Source organism: Gigantopelta aegis, chromosome 9 (genome assembly GCF_016097555.1).
Source record: "Gigantopelta aegis isolate Gae_Host chromosome 9, Gae_host_genome, whole genome shotgun sequence".
NCBI lineage: Eukaryota > Metazoa > Mollusca > Gastropoda > Neomphalida > Peltospiridae > Gigantopelta > Gigantopelta aegis.
Genome location: NC_054707.1, coordinates 52,268,658 through 52,284,133, shown reverse-complemented (window position 1 = coordinate 52,284,133; position 15,476 = coordinate 52,268,658). Strand labels below are relative to the sequence as shown.

The 15,476-nt window shown below is 38.1% G+C and overlaps 1 protein-coding gene across 1 annotated transcript in view; it reads left to right on the top strand.

Annotated features, from left to right (window-relative positions):
- Positions 1-14,338: 14,338 nt before the first annotated feature.
- Positions 14,339-15,476, top strand: part of LOC121380955 (rho GTPase-activating protein 21-like) — a 76,258-nt gene continuing 75,120 nt past the window's right edge. The window contains exon 1 of the mRNA XM_041510003.1: positions 14,339-14,474. The gene's annotated coding sequence lies outside the window, so the exon portion shown is untranslated. The remainder of the gene's footprint in view (positions 14,475-15,476) is intronic.

The window sequence follows — 15,476 nt, the reverse complement described above, 5'->3', positions numbered from 1 at the left end:
TAAGTACATATGTGTTAACGTACAATAAACTTGTATTTAACGACGCACCAAACACTTTTTGACGGTTATATAGCGTCGGTCATACAGTTAAGGACCACACAGAAAATGAATTGGGAAAACCCCTGTCGCCACTCCATGGCTAGGTTAGCTCTTGTCTATTAGCAGTAAGCTAGGTGTATTTTGTATGCATTATCCCTCAGACAGGATAGCACATACAACGACCCTTGTTACGCCAGTTGTAGAGTACTGACAGGACTAACACACAGCGGCAATTAAAGTTAAAGTATTTGATGATGTGTCAATATAGAAAATATACAGTATAGTATAAAGTATGTTTTATTTACCGACACCACTAAGCACATTGAAAAAAAAGAAGAAATGTTTTATTTAACGACGCATTCAACACATTTTATTTACGGTTATATGGCGTCAGACATATGGTTAAGGACCACACAGATTTGGAGAGGAAACCCGCTGTCGCCACTACATGGGCTACTCTTTCCGATTAGCAGCAAGGGATCTTTTATTTGCGCTTCCCAAAGGCAGGATAGCACAAACCATGGCCTTTGTTGAACCAGTTATGGATCACTGGTCGGTGCAAGTGGTTTACACTTACCCATTGAGCCTTGCGGAGCACTCACTCAGGGTTTGGAGTCGGTATCTGGATTAAAAATCCCATGCCTCGACTGGGATCCGAACCCAGTACCTACCAGCCTGTAGACAGATGGCCTAACCACGACACCACCGAGGCCGGTCTAAGCATATTGATTTATTAATCATCGGCTATTGGATGTTAACCATTTGGTAATTTTGACACATGCGCTAAGGAAACCCGTGACATTTTTTCCATTAGTAGCCAGGGATATTTTATATATTATGCCCTATCACACAGACAGCATAGCACATACCACGGCATTCCCCAGTCGTGTTGCACTGGCTGGAACGAGAAATAGCCGACGGGGACCGATCATAGACCGACCCTCGCATAAGGCGAGCGCTTTCCATTGGACTACGTCCCTCCTCTAAATATGGGCAATGGACGAAGATGTTAATATCTGTAACTACAGGTATAAAAAAAAGTCTACACAAAATTCATGTCACGTCTGCATTACAAAGTTCTATGTACACCTAGCTGAGAGGTCATTAGCACCTTGATGTTTGAAATCGCAACATCTTACAACATAGAAGAAATGGCGTACACCGCAGGTTAAAACGACGAGTTTACAGATGTCACTTGACAAGTGCAGTTACTCGTGTGTTGTTTACATTTAGCGTAATGATTCAGGGGCGAACGGAGGAATTTGTAAAGGTATGGGCGTACATAGGATTTTGAAAAGGGGGGTTCCAAAAAAAATTGCAGAGATATTGGGCATATATTTCTATGTTGAGTTTTGAAAAGGGGGGTTCCAAAATAGATTGCAGATATATTGGGCATATATTTCTGTGTTGAGTAAATATAATAATGTCAGATATCAATGTCAGATATATTAAATTATAAAAAAAGCGATTTCAGGGGGGGGTTCGGTCGAACCCATCGACCCCCCCCCCCCCCCCCTATGTACGCCCATGAAAGGTGTGTGCCGTTGGGTGTGTGTGGGCGGGATGGGTGTTACAAAATGTTCAGTACGCCATAATATTATGCTACATTAACAACTTCTCAAGATGACTTCGTATTTTGGTAAAATGCATAAAAAGGAGCGTATATACAGTGTTTGTCTAAATAAAAGGAATATCCCTGCACCCCTTATCCGCCCATGTCATTTCTAGTTCTATTTGATAGCAGCGGTTTAATTTATGATTCCTTAAAATATAATAATTAAGATAATACAATTTGATGGAAATAAGAGGCAAAACTATATCATTTTCAGTTTTTAAGAAAAAAAATCGTGATGAACTGGAAACAAAATTATGTGATGAAATTAAATTATTAGAAGATGAAAAGATGATTGATTTACAACAGATTGAATCTAAAAAGTTTGAATTACAATAGCTAAGAAAACAAAAACTTAAAGGACATTATATAAGGTGAAGAACAAAATGGATCGAAGAGGGCGAAAAACCAACAAAATAATTTTGTAATTTAGAATCCAGAAACTACTTTAGTAAACTAATTTCAAAAATAAAACTAGAAAATGGAACAATAGTTAAAGGTCAGGAAGAAATCCTAAACGAAACTAAAGCTTTTTACCAAAACCTCTGCTCATCTCCACCTGAACAAAATGATAATGATATTATGGAAACACTTGCAAATTATAATTTTAATATCCTGACAACCGAAGATGCAGAAACATTACAGGGGGAAATAATACACTCGGAAGTATTAACGTGTCTTTAAAATATAAAAAATGATAAGTCCTGGTTCGGATGGGTTTACTGCCGAATTTTTCAAAATTTTCTGGATAGATCTTGGTCATTTTATTGTTCAATCTATCAATTACAGTTATGCTAAGAAAGAAATGTCTAATGTTAAAAAATTAGGAATCACAACATGTATCCCGAAACCAAACAAACCTAAAGAATTTGTAAAAAAAACTGGCGACCAATAACTCTCCTAAACTGTACATATAAACTGGCTTCAAGTTGTATTGCAAATCGAATAAAAAAGGTTCTTGATAAAATAATAGACTCAGACCAAACAGGCTTTATTAAAGGAAGGTACATTGGTGAAAACATTAGATTAATTTACGATATTATGCATTATACCGAAGAACAAGATATCCCTGGTTTACTATTATTAATCGATTTCGAAAAAGCTTTTGATTCAATATCTTGGTCATTTATCAATAAAGCCTTAAACATTTTTAACTTCAAAACATCAATGAAAGCCTGGATTAAAACACTATATAGTAACTCGGTATCGAGAGTAATTCAGAGTGGATTTCTTTCAGAGCCATTTAAACTAGAAAGGGGCTGTAGACAAGGCGATCCTTTGTCTCCTTATATATTTATTTTATGTGCTGAAATCCTCGCTATCATAGTAAAAAAAAATCCAATAATATAAAAGGTATCACTATAGATGGTGAAAAATATTTAATATCGCAGTATGCAGACGGCACAAGTTTTATTTTAGACGGCTCTCCTGAGTCCCTGCAGGGTGTTCTATCTATCCTAGATTATTATGCACAAATATCTGGCCTAAAGGTTAACTACACCAAATCAAAAGCTATTTGGATAGGTAGTAAGAAATTTTCAAAGAAGTTTACCATCACACTCGATGGAAACTAGAATGGGGCAGTACACAGTTTAACCTTCTCGGTATTAACTTTTCCATTAATCTAGAAGAAATTATTGATTTAAATTATAATCCCAAGATTATCGTAATACAAAAATTAATGAAGCTATGGTCTATCAGAAAACTTACTGTTTTAGGAAGAATTACAGTCCTGAAAACGTTAATAGTTCCTAAACTAACATACCTACTGAAAACATTACCAAATCCAAGTGAACGTTTGCTAAAACATATAAATACATTATTTTTCCAATTTATTTGGAATAGCGGCCGTGAACAACTTAAAAGAAACTTAATAACGCAAGACTATAAAAATGGTGGCATCAAAATGATAAACATAAATAATTTTATTAGGCCTACCGCTTTGAAAAGTTCGTGGATCCGACGGATATTTTTAAATAACCCAAAATGGACCATTTTGTTCGAAGCTTCTACAAATATATCAACACGTGATTTAATTATATATGGCGACCATTTTCTATACTGTAAAAAAAGTTCAATAAAAAATACATTTTGGAGAGACACATTGGTTAGTTGGTTAAGGATATAAAAAAAACAAATTCCAATTAACGTAGATGATATTCTCCAGATCAATATCTGGTTTAACAGTAAAATATGTATAGATAAAAAGCCATTTATACTAAAACGATATATTTCAAAAGGTATTATCTTTATTAACGATTTGTTGAATGAACAAGGAGACTTTCTAACATATGAACAGTTCATAGATAAATATGACATAATTACCAATTTTCTGGAATATGCTTCATTGGTCAGTGCTATGAAATCATTCATTTACAACCTAGATAATTTAAATGATGACGTTTTTATAGCATTACAAAATCCTGTTCTTCCATATAACTTAAAGGTTTTGTTCAAAGATCAGAAAGGTTGCAAACATATATATGATTTACTGAACGCTCAAACCACTATTCCAAAATCACAAATAAAATATTCCAAGGAAGGATATATCTATGATATATATGATTGGGAAAAATATTACATTCTACCCTTTAGATCTGTTAAAAGCACAACGTTATCTTGGTTTCAGTATAAAATCATACACAGAATTTTTACAACTAACAAATTTCAAAATATGATTAATTATATTGATTCCAATGCCTGTAGTTTTTGCAACAAATCACCTGAAACCATACAACACCTTTTATTTGAATGTAGTTTAGTACATTCTCTGTGGGAAGCAATAGAAGAATAGATAAGAAATGAAACTGGAATTAATATTACTCTAAGCAGAGACATAGTTATGTTAGGCATGATTAACAACGAAAAAGGTAATTTTGTAAATTGGCTGACTATCAACATAAAATATTATATTTACAGTATGAAAATACAAAAAAGAATGCCGCGAAAAATATTCTACAAAATAATTTTGAAATAGAAAAATATATTTATTACAAAAATTGAAACTATGAAGCATTTCATAAGCAATGGACACCCTAAAAAACACTCTTTGAAAGAATGTCTTAATTAAAAATAATGCTTTGAAAGTTCACTTGGAAATAGAGTACTAATTAAAATGTCGTTCTCTAATACTCTCTCAATATCCCCACAACTTCTTTATACTTATCTACTGCTGTTGCATCCTCCCTCCCCCCCTCTCTATCTCTCTCTATCTCTCTCTCTCTCTCTCTCTCTCTCTCTCTCTCTCTCTCTCTCTCTCTCTCTCTCTCTCTCTCTCTCTCTCTTTCCGTCTTATAAATATCATAGAAAGCATTAACATATTTAAATAGCATATTTTGTTTAGATACTATTGTTTAAATATGTACTTTGTAAGGCAGTGACCACGGCTCCCCAACTTGTTCACTGCCTATGTTCTGGGGGCAATAACTTTTTTTTAAAAGAAGATAATATAAGTTGTAGAAGCATCAGAAATGTATGTAGTAAAAAAATAAAAATATTAAAAATAAAAAACAAAAAACAACTGTTGCTAATCGCGCATTAATACAATAACACCACGACCGTAATTAGGTGGCCGAGTTCAACATTGCAGCTTTTAAAAGTATTGAAATAGTGTATTTTATAGTAAAAATAAAACTAATTATGTATACTTGATTGATTATCAATGTTATTTATAATCTAATTATTGCCTTAGCATTAACTGGGGCGGCTGGAAACTGTTTGAAATAAGAGAATTTGGCTCCGCCCACAGGGGGATAAGGGATTTGTCCAACGGCAAACAACCAATGAGATTAAAGAATTTTTCATGAAGGCGAGATAATACAATTTAAACAGCAACAATAAAAAATTTAATGTTCGTGTTAAATAGGAAAGGAAGCTAGGAATTTTAGTATACTCATTTCATCTCCTAACTCGATTTTCGAGCTTATATCCAGTTAAGATTAAGGTACGCTATCCTGGACACATCAGCTACCTGAGCTGTCTGTTCGAAGCAGACGTTACAGGTGCAGTGTCAACGATGCGTAAAGGCTGCTCCTCGACAAAATTATTTATCAACTTTTACTTTGAAACAATTACAAGCAAATCATTTAATTTAACATAGTTTTAGTTGATGTTGTTATTGGTGTTAGGCCTATTGTTTACCGGAATTTTCATTTGAATCGAATACTCCATACCGATATGCCGACACGTTTGTTAATTTGTAAGATAACAACAACAAAAAATAAATAAACAAAATAAATAAATAAATAAATAATACTGTGTATAATTATACTCTATAACTCATTGACTTGATGCCTGGTTGCATCAAACAATACACGGTACTATAGTAATTAAGTGGCATAGAATTGGAATATACTTGCAAGAGTTGTCTTTCGTAGCAATCTAGACCATAAATTTACAAAAACACTGCAAATGACGATTGTGACTATAATGATGACGACGATGATGATGATGACGATAATGATGACAACGATGACGACGATGGTGATGTTGAAGGTGATGACGATATTGATGACGACGATGATGATGAAGATGATAATGATGATGATGATGATGACGATGAACGAACATTTATTATAATTAACACCGAAGCACCGTTTTGAAAAATATACGTGAATAAGAGTTAGACACTGTTTTGAAAACACCTTCCCACCCAATCTCTGCCATATTGCATTCTGTAACTCAACTAATGGCATCTCTAACCCCAACCCTACCATGCCAAAAACCCAGCTACAGTTATGGTTTTATGGTCGAATAGCCCACAATAAGACCGATATAAAATGAATTAAATAACATTCGTTTTGCACTTATTTTTGTTTCTACCATTTAAAGAATGAAGGAAGGAATGTTTTAATTACGGTTATGTGGCGTTGGTCAAAGGATAACACAAATAACGAGAGATAAAACCCGTTGCCTCTACGCTGGGCTACTCTTTCGCAACAAGCAGTCTATAGGCTTACGTAATATTTTCCAGATTTGTCTTTTTTTTTCTGGTAGATTCTTGGCACTCATATCTAAACACATCTAGAAACTTCACTGATTTAGAAAAAAGGTGCTAGTTTTCCATAAACATCTAGTGAATCCATTTTGAATTTCAAAATGGCCATCACCAAAAATCTTCTCTTTTTTAAATAATTGCCAATTAACCATAACTATTCATTCAAATGGCATCCAATATTTGTTACATTTTATCTAAACTCATATAAAGGAGTCAACCATTCATTGGAAACAAAATAAGAGCACTATAAATACTTTAAATTAACAAAAATCCAAGATAGTCACCTGATTGCAAGCTTTTTTTAACGTAAAATGCCATACTTTTGAACCAATGGACATAGGAAGATGTTTTTGGTGTCTAACCATATGTTTTGGCATATGAGGATGCCAATAATAAAAAACGTATTTATGATTGGAAAACATTTACTAAAAATAATGTAGATGTAATTCAATATAAAATTTGGATAAGTGTTTTTTAAAAGGTATGACAATGCTACATGTTTGAATCAGGAGTGTCAACGTTACTGATTAAACGCTACTAATTGTCATTGCTTCAGTCATCTTCTAGATCTTCGCCAATCATTGGTGGTGTAATTGTCGTACATCTGTCGCCTTCCCCACCACATCTGCAAAGTTCGGTACAGACCACATTGATTCCTCTGCATGAGCATCTTCTCGAACACTTTGATTTCTCACAGTTACACCTGACGAGCTGCAGCACTGAAATCGGAGCTGGTGCAACCTGAGAAAGAACCGTCAGTAGCTTTTTGTCTAGGTGTCGCCACCCCAAGGTCAGAGGATCAAGACCAGTTTGGTTCAATATCCCCTGGCGCCAGATATTAGCCTGGACATGGGTACGGCATATATGTTCAATCCATGCTCCCTGAGTCGGTGGCAGTTTGTCAACTCCTTGTTCATCATTGAGCTGCTTGAACAAACCATGGGGGAGAAATCATCTGAGTATCTTTGCTTCCCAATGTGGACTCCACCTGGACGGAAAAGAGAGAAAAGAAACTCTTCACATCCACGTATAACTTCTTCGGACGGTTCATCTCCTTCGCCAAGACCAGCTAGTGTTATCAGAATGGCGGGGCTTGCCTTCAGGAAAGTTGCAAAGAATCCTTTTTTCTCCTTTTCTTGCATATGTCCTGTGAGAGCATGCCAGTTTATCAAAGCTGCTGATTTCTCCGGGCTAAGCTTGTCATATATAGGCTGTAGGATGATTATGCGTCGTCTTTCGCTTGTTCCCATGATTAGCGCAGAATGGTTGCCAAGTAGTGGTGTTCTTTGTAGAGCCAAAAGCAATACATCAGTGTCTTGTGAATATATGTGGACATTCATCCCGTTGCTCGCAACTTCTACAGCATGATAAATCATAAGAGTGTCCGCCTCTTCCTGTGTGCTGTCATTGTTTCACATTCATAATTCGTCATGACCTCCTGCCGCGTTGCAGTCATAACCTTGACGGTACTGTAGCGGATGAGCTGATGGGAAAGGTAGAGAGTTAGCGAATCCTTTGTGCTGCTGCTGGCGAGAAACATCTGTTTGTTTTTGATGCCCGTTGAGTCTTGAACGATGTAGGATTTAGTTATCTTCATTTTGCCTTTCCGCCACTCTCTAGTCTGTTCTTTCATTTATGCTTTCTTGGTGTAGTTATCAAATATAACTCGCACTTGACAATATCATTGAGCCTTTGAGTCGATGAGTGTGACGAAGGACGTTGCAAGCTCTTTGCAAGTCTTCAAATTCTTGACTGCCATCAACACCTGTACTACTCCCATTCCATCTACCACAAGACACATCTCCGATCCCTCTTCAAAGTCGGTAGGCTGTACAGAAGTTTGAGCTGAGTCATTGGCCACCAAATCTTCCAGAAGCTTTATCATTGTGCTCTTGTCCGTAGTGAGATGAATAGATCCATCCGGTGCCATGAGAACTTTGTTGGTGTAGGCAACCTCATGCATCCAAATCACTTCTTCCAGATCGACACTCTCTGGAGATGACCGGGTAAATAACAAGCTGTCCGGCAAAGAGTGATGTGGTTGCCTTCAAGGTCAACACCTCAGACCCTGTGTTCAATGTAATGTATTTTGCTGCAGACATCCATGTCTTCTGCTTGACTTAGGCTATCTTGTCCCACAAATTGCAACTCCCGATGATGCGTTCCTCTACAAACGTTTTGTAAGCTTCCGTGCCAGTCTCCTCTGTTGCTAGGTTACTATGTTGAGAGAGTTCATGATGCTGTGGTGGGGCAGTTGTGCTAGTAGTAGCTACAAGTCGTTCCGACTTATCAGCAAGTCGTGCCAGCTCCGGAGCAGTGAGACAAAACTTCAAGAGCATTGCTGGATATGATGTTATTCCAGAGATTCCTTCTTGGCCTTTCGTTGATTTGTTTAGGTGTTCCATCGCCTGATCAATACCAATTCGTGTGAATGGAATACAGTTGCTGGTATTCACTGCAAACTCACCATTGCCATAGTTCTAGATCAGACGTTTTATGGCATGAGTGCGTGCGATGAACTCTGGAATGTTTAGCATAATCTAGACTGACATATGCAAAGAAATATTTCCAAAGATGCTCAAGCGATGTCAAGTAGAGGTGCCAGTTACCTTCCTGTATAGCCCTCTGGAACTGTAACAGTGTCATCACCAGTGCCATTGACACATTGGGTCTGTCTTACGACTACGTCAAACTCTCGTAGCTGTTTCTTAAGATTCAAGGATTCTATATCCATTAAGAACGCCTGGTGTGCTTCTGCAACACCTGTCTTATCCCTGCATGCTTCAGTCACCAAGGCATCACGTACAGTGGGGTGGTCCTCAAGAAATTTCTCCAACTAGAGATCGAATAGTGCTTGAAGAGTTAACTGGTGCGCTTCGGTCGCTCTTTTATAATGATTGCCATTTAAAATCTGTGATACAGTCACGCTACTGTACAGATCTGCTTCTTGCCATGTGTCGTCAAGTGCACCTAAGTGTACAGATCACTGTGTGGAATCCTCCTGGGCTGAACACCCACTTGTTCTTGAACTCAGGATGTAGATACTCGAGTTTCACAACTCTCTTGTATAAGTCCATATCTAAAGTCACAACGAGAGTACTTTTTGCTCCAGCCACAACTGCATTCAGTCTAGTCAGCTGATCCAAGGCAGTAACTAATGTGGGCCATTCAGTAGCAGCAGCATTGATGATAGGCAGACTGAACGTCTTGTCGATTGCTTGTAAAGCTCCTGATCATCGGGGGGGGGGGGGGGGGGGGGGTACGAGCGAATTATAAGCTGACCACAAATGCACTTGTTGCTTTTCAGTGCTCTGATTGGCTCCCAATCCTTCGGGTTCTTCAGTGGTTTCTGCTGATTCACCAGGCTGTGATGTACTTGAATCGGACAAATCTGGAGCTTCAGAGTCAACGCCAGACAAGTTGATGTTTGTCGAGTTGTCTCTGTTACAGTAACGAACAGTAATCCAAGCGAGGTCATCGACTTGTGAAGCATCGTACAGCTTGTCATATACGGTCATCTTGTAGGTAGCATACTGTGGACTTGTCTGTGGTTTCGGACTGCCTTCGATAGCGCAAGGCAGTAACCGGATAACTGATTGTGGGACATTCCTTAGAGTTTCTGATACAGGCTGATGGCTACTGAGCTGAAGTTGATTAACTATTGTTTCACCATCGCCTGGTGACTGATACACTCCAATGGCCATGCCATGGAAACTGAGTTTCCTATCTGGAGTGTCAACTTTCTTGTCAATGTTATCCATTGATGCTCATATGGTCTTGTTTTTCAGAAGACCTGGTGGAACATAAACACCATACTCTCTCATGTTTTCGCATACGGAATTGGAAATGTTGTTACATTGTTCAGCAGCGTTATTGCTTTTTGACTGCGGAAACTGATACATGTACAATGAGACTCCTACTGAGAAAGGGCTCTCAAATATGCACCGAAATTCAGCTGTAGTTGATTTTGGTATTGGAGACATTTGTTTCTATGTCTTGCATGCTTGCACTATGGAATGTGAAAGAATGCGACATGTGTTGTTAAGCTATTTGGCACGTGTGTTTGTTGTTGCAGCTTGAGCTCCTTGTACTATCCACCTCATCATAGTGACCAGTTCTGCAGGTACACGCTGTTCTTAGCAATCTGTTATTGAGCTGTTAAATGTCAGTCATACGAATATTGATATCCATGCAAACGAGTTCAAATGAACAGCTGTCTCAGCTATAATGCATTTGGTACCCACATTTCGATTATATGTTTAAAATAATATTGAATACCCAAAAATCATACAGATCGGTTAAAAAAAAAAGCGACCATTTTGAAATTCAAAATGGAGGCCCTAAATGTTAATGCAAAAACTGGCACCCATTGTTTTCTTAATCAGTGATGTTTCTAGGTATGTTTAAACATTGGTGCCACTAATGTACTCAAAATTGTGTTGTTTTTACATAAACCCACAGACTAAAGGGATCTTTTATACGCAGCATCCCATAGACGGGATAGTACATACCACGGCCTTTGTTACACCAACTGTGAAGCATTACCTGGAAAGAACCATAGTCCAATTAAATGTTTTCTACTAGTCAAAAAGGCTTTTACATGGCAGCAAACTCTAGACAAATTTAAATTATTTAGGCTTAATGTAAAAGCCAACGTTATCCGCTGGATTTCAATAGTTCTCACCTGTCGTCAACGATATTAAAAACACAACATCACTATATTAAAATAGTTCTACTTACAGAAACGCAGACAGACAGACAGTGCGACAGACTGACAAAGAAGGGACAAAAACATAAAGACAAACAGGCAGGCAGAGAGGGAGTGGGGGGGGGAGAGAGAGAGAGAGAGAGAGAGAGAGAGAGAGAGAGAGAGAGAGAGAGAGAGAGAGAGAGAGAGAGAGAGATGGTATGAGAGAGATGGTATGAGAGAGAGACGGAGAAAGAGGGAGAGACACAAAGAAAGAGATGGAAAGAGAGGGCGGGAAAGGAAGAGGGAGGGAGGGAGGGAGAGAGAGAGAGAGAGAGAGAGAGAGAGAGAGAGAGAGAGAGAGAGAGAGAGAGAGAGAGAGAGAGAGAGAGAGAGAGAGAGAGAGAGAGAGATGGTATGAGAGAGAGACGGGGAAAGAGGGAGAGACACAAAGAAAGATGGAAAGAGAGGGCGGGAAGGAAGAGAGAGAGAGAGAGAGAGAGAGAGAGAGAGAGAGAGAGAGAGAGAGAGAGAGAGAGAGAGAGAGATGGTATGAGAGAGACGGAGAAAGAGGGAGAGACACAAAGAAAGAGATGGAAAGAGAGGGCGGGGAAGGAAGAGGGAGGGAGGGAGGGAGAGAGAGAGAGGAGAGAGAGAGAGGGGAGAGAGAGAGAGAGAGAGAGAGAGAGAGAGAGAGAGAGATGGTATGAGAAAGATGGTATGAGAGAGAGACGGGGAAAGAGGGAGAGACACAAAGAAAGATGGAAAGAGAGGGCGGGGAAGGCAGAGAGAGAGAGAGAGAGAGAGAGAGAGAGAGAGAGAGAGAGAGAGAGAGAGAGAGAGAGAGAGAGAGAGAGAGAGAGAGAGAGAGATGGTTTGAGAGAGAGACGGAGAAAGAGGGAGAGACACAAAGAAAGAGATGGAAAGAGAGGGCGGGGAAGGAAGAGGGAGGGAGGGAGAGAGAGAGAGTTTGGGAGAGAGAGAGAGAGAGAGAGAGAGAGAGAGAGAGAGAGAGAGAGAGAGAGAGAGAGAGAGATGGTATGAGAGAGATGGTATGAGAGAAGAGACGGGGAAAGAGGGAGAGACACAAAGAAAGATGGAAAGAGAGGGGGGAGGGGAAGGCGAGAGAGAGAGAGAGAGAGAGAGAGAGAGGAGAGAGAGAGAGAGAGAGAGAGAGAGAGAGAGAGAGAGAGAGAAAGAGAGGAGATGGTTTGAGAGAGAGAACGGAGAAAGATGGGGGAGAGACACAAGAAAGAGATGGAAAGAGAGAGGGCGGGGAAGGAAGAGGGGAGGGAGGGAGTGAGAGAGAGAGTTGAGAGAAAGAGGAGAGAGAGAGAGAGAGAGAGAGAGAGAGAGAGAGAGAGAGAGAGAGAGAGAGAGAGAGAGAGAGAGATGGTATGAGAGAGAGAGACGGAGAAAGAGGGAGAGACACAAAGAAAGATGGAAAGAGAGGGCGGGGAAGGGAGAGAGAGAGAGAGAGAGAGAGAGAGAGAGAGAGAGAGAGAGAGAGAGAGAGAGAGAGAGAGAGAGAGAGAGAGAGAGAGAGAGAGAGAGAGATAGGGAGACAGACAGTAAATATATTACTAGGGGCAATATTTATGATTTAATGTGATCCCGTAAATGCTACTCTACTGAATAAAAAATAATAATAAGAGAGAGAGGGACGTAAAAAATTACCCTGAGTAGGCCTACTTCAACTCTCTTTTTTTATTGCAATATTTGCGGTACAGTTATTTTGCTCATTAGCATTAGTGTCAACAACGTAAGTAATGTTTTCAAGGAATTCGATTGCTCACACTGGTCTATTTTAATTGCGCGAAGCTAGAAAGTTTTTAAAATGAAGACCTCTTAGCTACCATTGGATTCGCAAAATACAAAAACAACAAACAATCCGGTCTGTCCTCTCTTTACCCTCTTGCTGTTGCATTGGACGCCCTATTTTATAATTTAGTTTATATTCTGATGCTGCACAAAAAAGATGGCGTTGGAACCTACAGGGTGGACTGCTGTGGGAAGGATAGTACTCAAAACGGCCCTAGTACGAAAAACATAATACATATGACTGAGGTTATGATCATGTTGCGTAACTTTTGAATAGATCATAATTCGCATATGTCTAAACTTCCTTCCTGAATCTTCGAAAAAACTATGTTCACTGGTTGTTTAAGCCTAGAGCCGTTTTGATCGCATGCCCTGTGGGAATATCAACGTTCCTACTTTCCCCACCCATTTAAATGACAGAAAATCTGTTTGTCAAATATTTATAATTTCCTAGAATAAGGCCTACATTTTAATAGTGCCGCTATAATCGGCCTATAGGCCTATTCAAATTAGGCCTATATATTACTATTAGTAGGCTAAGCAGTAATATGGATCCTTTTGTTCTGAATGCTCTATGACACCTGCAACATGCATGGATATATTTGTTAACTTAAACAAAACAAAATTAAATAAATAAATATAGCCTACTATTACCGACTAGGCCTACTATAGTTATTGATGTGTAAATGTAGGCTACATGCCTATAAATTACAATGGTAATATTTAAGCATATCATTTTCTATTTACATACATTATTTTAATGCAAACATATTTTTCAAAAATGAGTTTTATTTCAGACAAAGGGGAAAAACTATCAGAGGAGACACGCAATCTTTCTTATGTAAGCATTCAATTTAAACGCATTAGGTTTTCAACAAAGATAGTTCTAAATATATTTACAACAAAATTGTTGTCTCCCTTGATCATTGACATTGCTAATAAAACGAATGTTTCGATTGGGTAAAACAGTTGCTTGGTATTTCCACAAATGTGAAATATTTTAGAAAACAGTAAAGCACTGTCACTTAATGTAGGTGTTTTTGGTAGCACTGTTTATTCAATATATCCTCTTGGTTTGACAATATAAGGACATCAGTAAAATATGACAAAACATATTGACATTTTCTACGTTCCTTTATAAAAATCAACCAATAGCAATTGTGTTTACTTGAGCCCCCCGAACAAGAGATGTCGCTAAACACAGGAAGTTCCGTCACCGATTAAATGGCGGTGGATAACTTCTTTTGCTGAGAGTAAACATAGCTTATTTAGTCGGCAGATACTGATTATAGCTTTTCTGTTCGTTTCACAATGTAAATGTAAGTATCATCTTTTTTTTTTACAGCACTGTTATAGCACTGATACATTTAAGCGTTTTAAGTGATTTCACCGTTAGTGAAATAAACGACTGTTTAACATTTTTATGTGTGATTGTGAATGTTGCTGATGAAAATAAAACTGCAAGATCATTTTCCCGACGCTCGTTTTTGCCATTTAATTATAGACGGTTTGGGCTGTTTGTTGCATTACAGGCTAAACATGAAAATAATTCATAAATGGGAGAACATGGAAGACATTTCAAATGATTTCTGGTTACTAATTTTTCGTAACATTTTTAATTTACTGCACCTTCATTTTGGCTTCATACATAATAAATATAACATATCTTACTGTCATTTCACGTAATATATTTTTTATAAAGAGGGGTGGGGTGTACTAGCTCAGTGTTAAAGCTCTCGCCTGATGCATGATCGGTCTGGGATCGATCCCTGTTGGTGGGCCCATTTGACTATTTCTTATTCCAGTCAGTACACCACAGCAGCAGGGCTCGAAGATAAGATTTTGTTACTTATAGCAGTTTTGAAATATTTTTGCCAACAGCAGTTTTAAATCGGTAACTTTTGCAACAGATATAAAAATCAAAAATAGTCCCATCATCTGATGGCAATAATTTTTATCCATCAGCAAAAACTGCCACTGGTGAATCCCCTGACCGACAGCAATTCATATTGAAACTATGGCAATAGCCCTCGGTGCTGTTGTTAAAGGTCTACATTTATCAAAAATGTAATTCACTATTGTTTCAACTTTGGTATCTACGTGTACATATACCTTTTACAATATATATGAATGAATGAATGTTTAAAGACACCCCAGCACGAAAAATACATCGGCTATTGGGTGTCAAACTATGGTAAATGCAACAACAATGTGATGATCAACATCAATATAAAAATTCAACAGTTAAATTAAAACAGTGTAAAGAACTGTGCAAAAATACAAATATCACAGATAGATACTGACTTTTACTCAAAATTTCA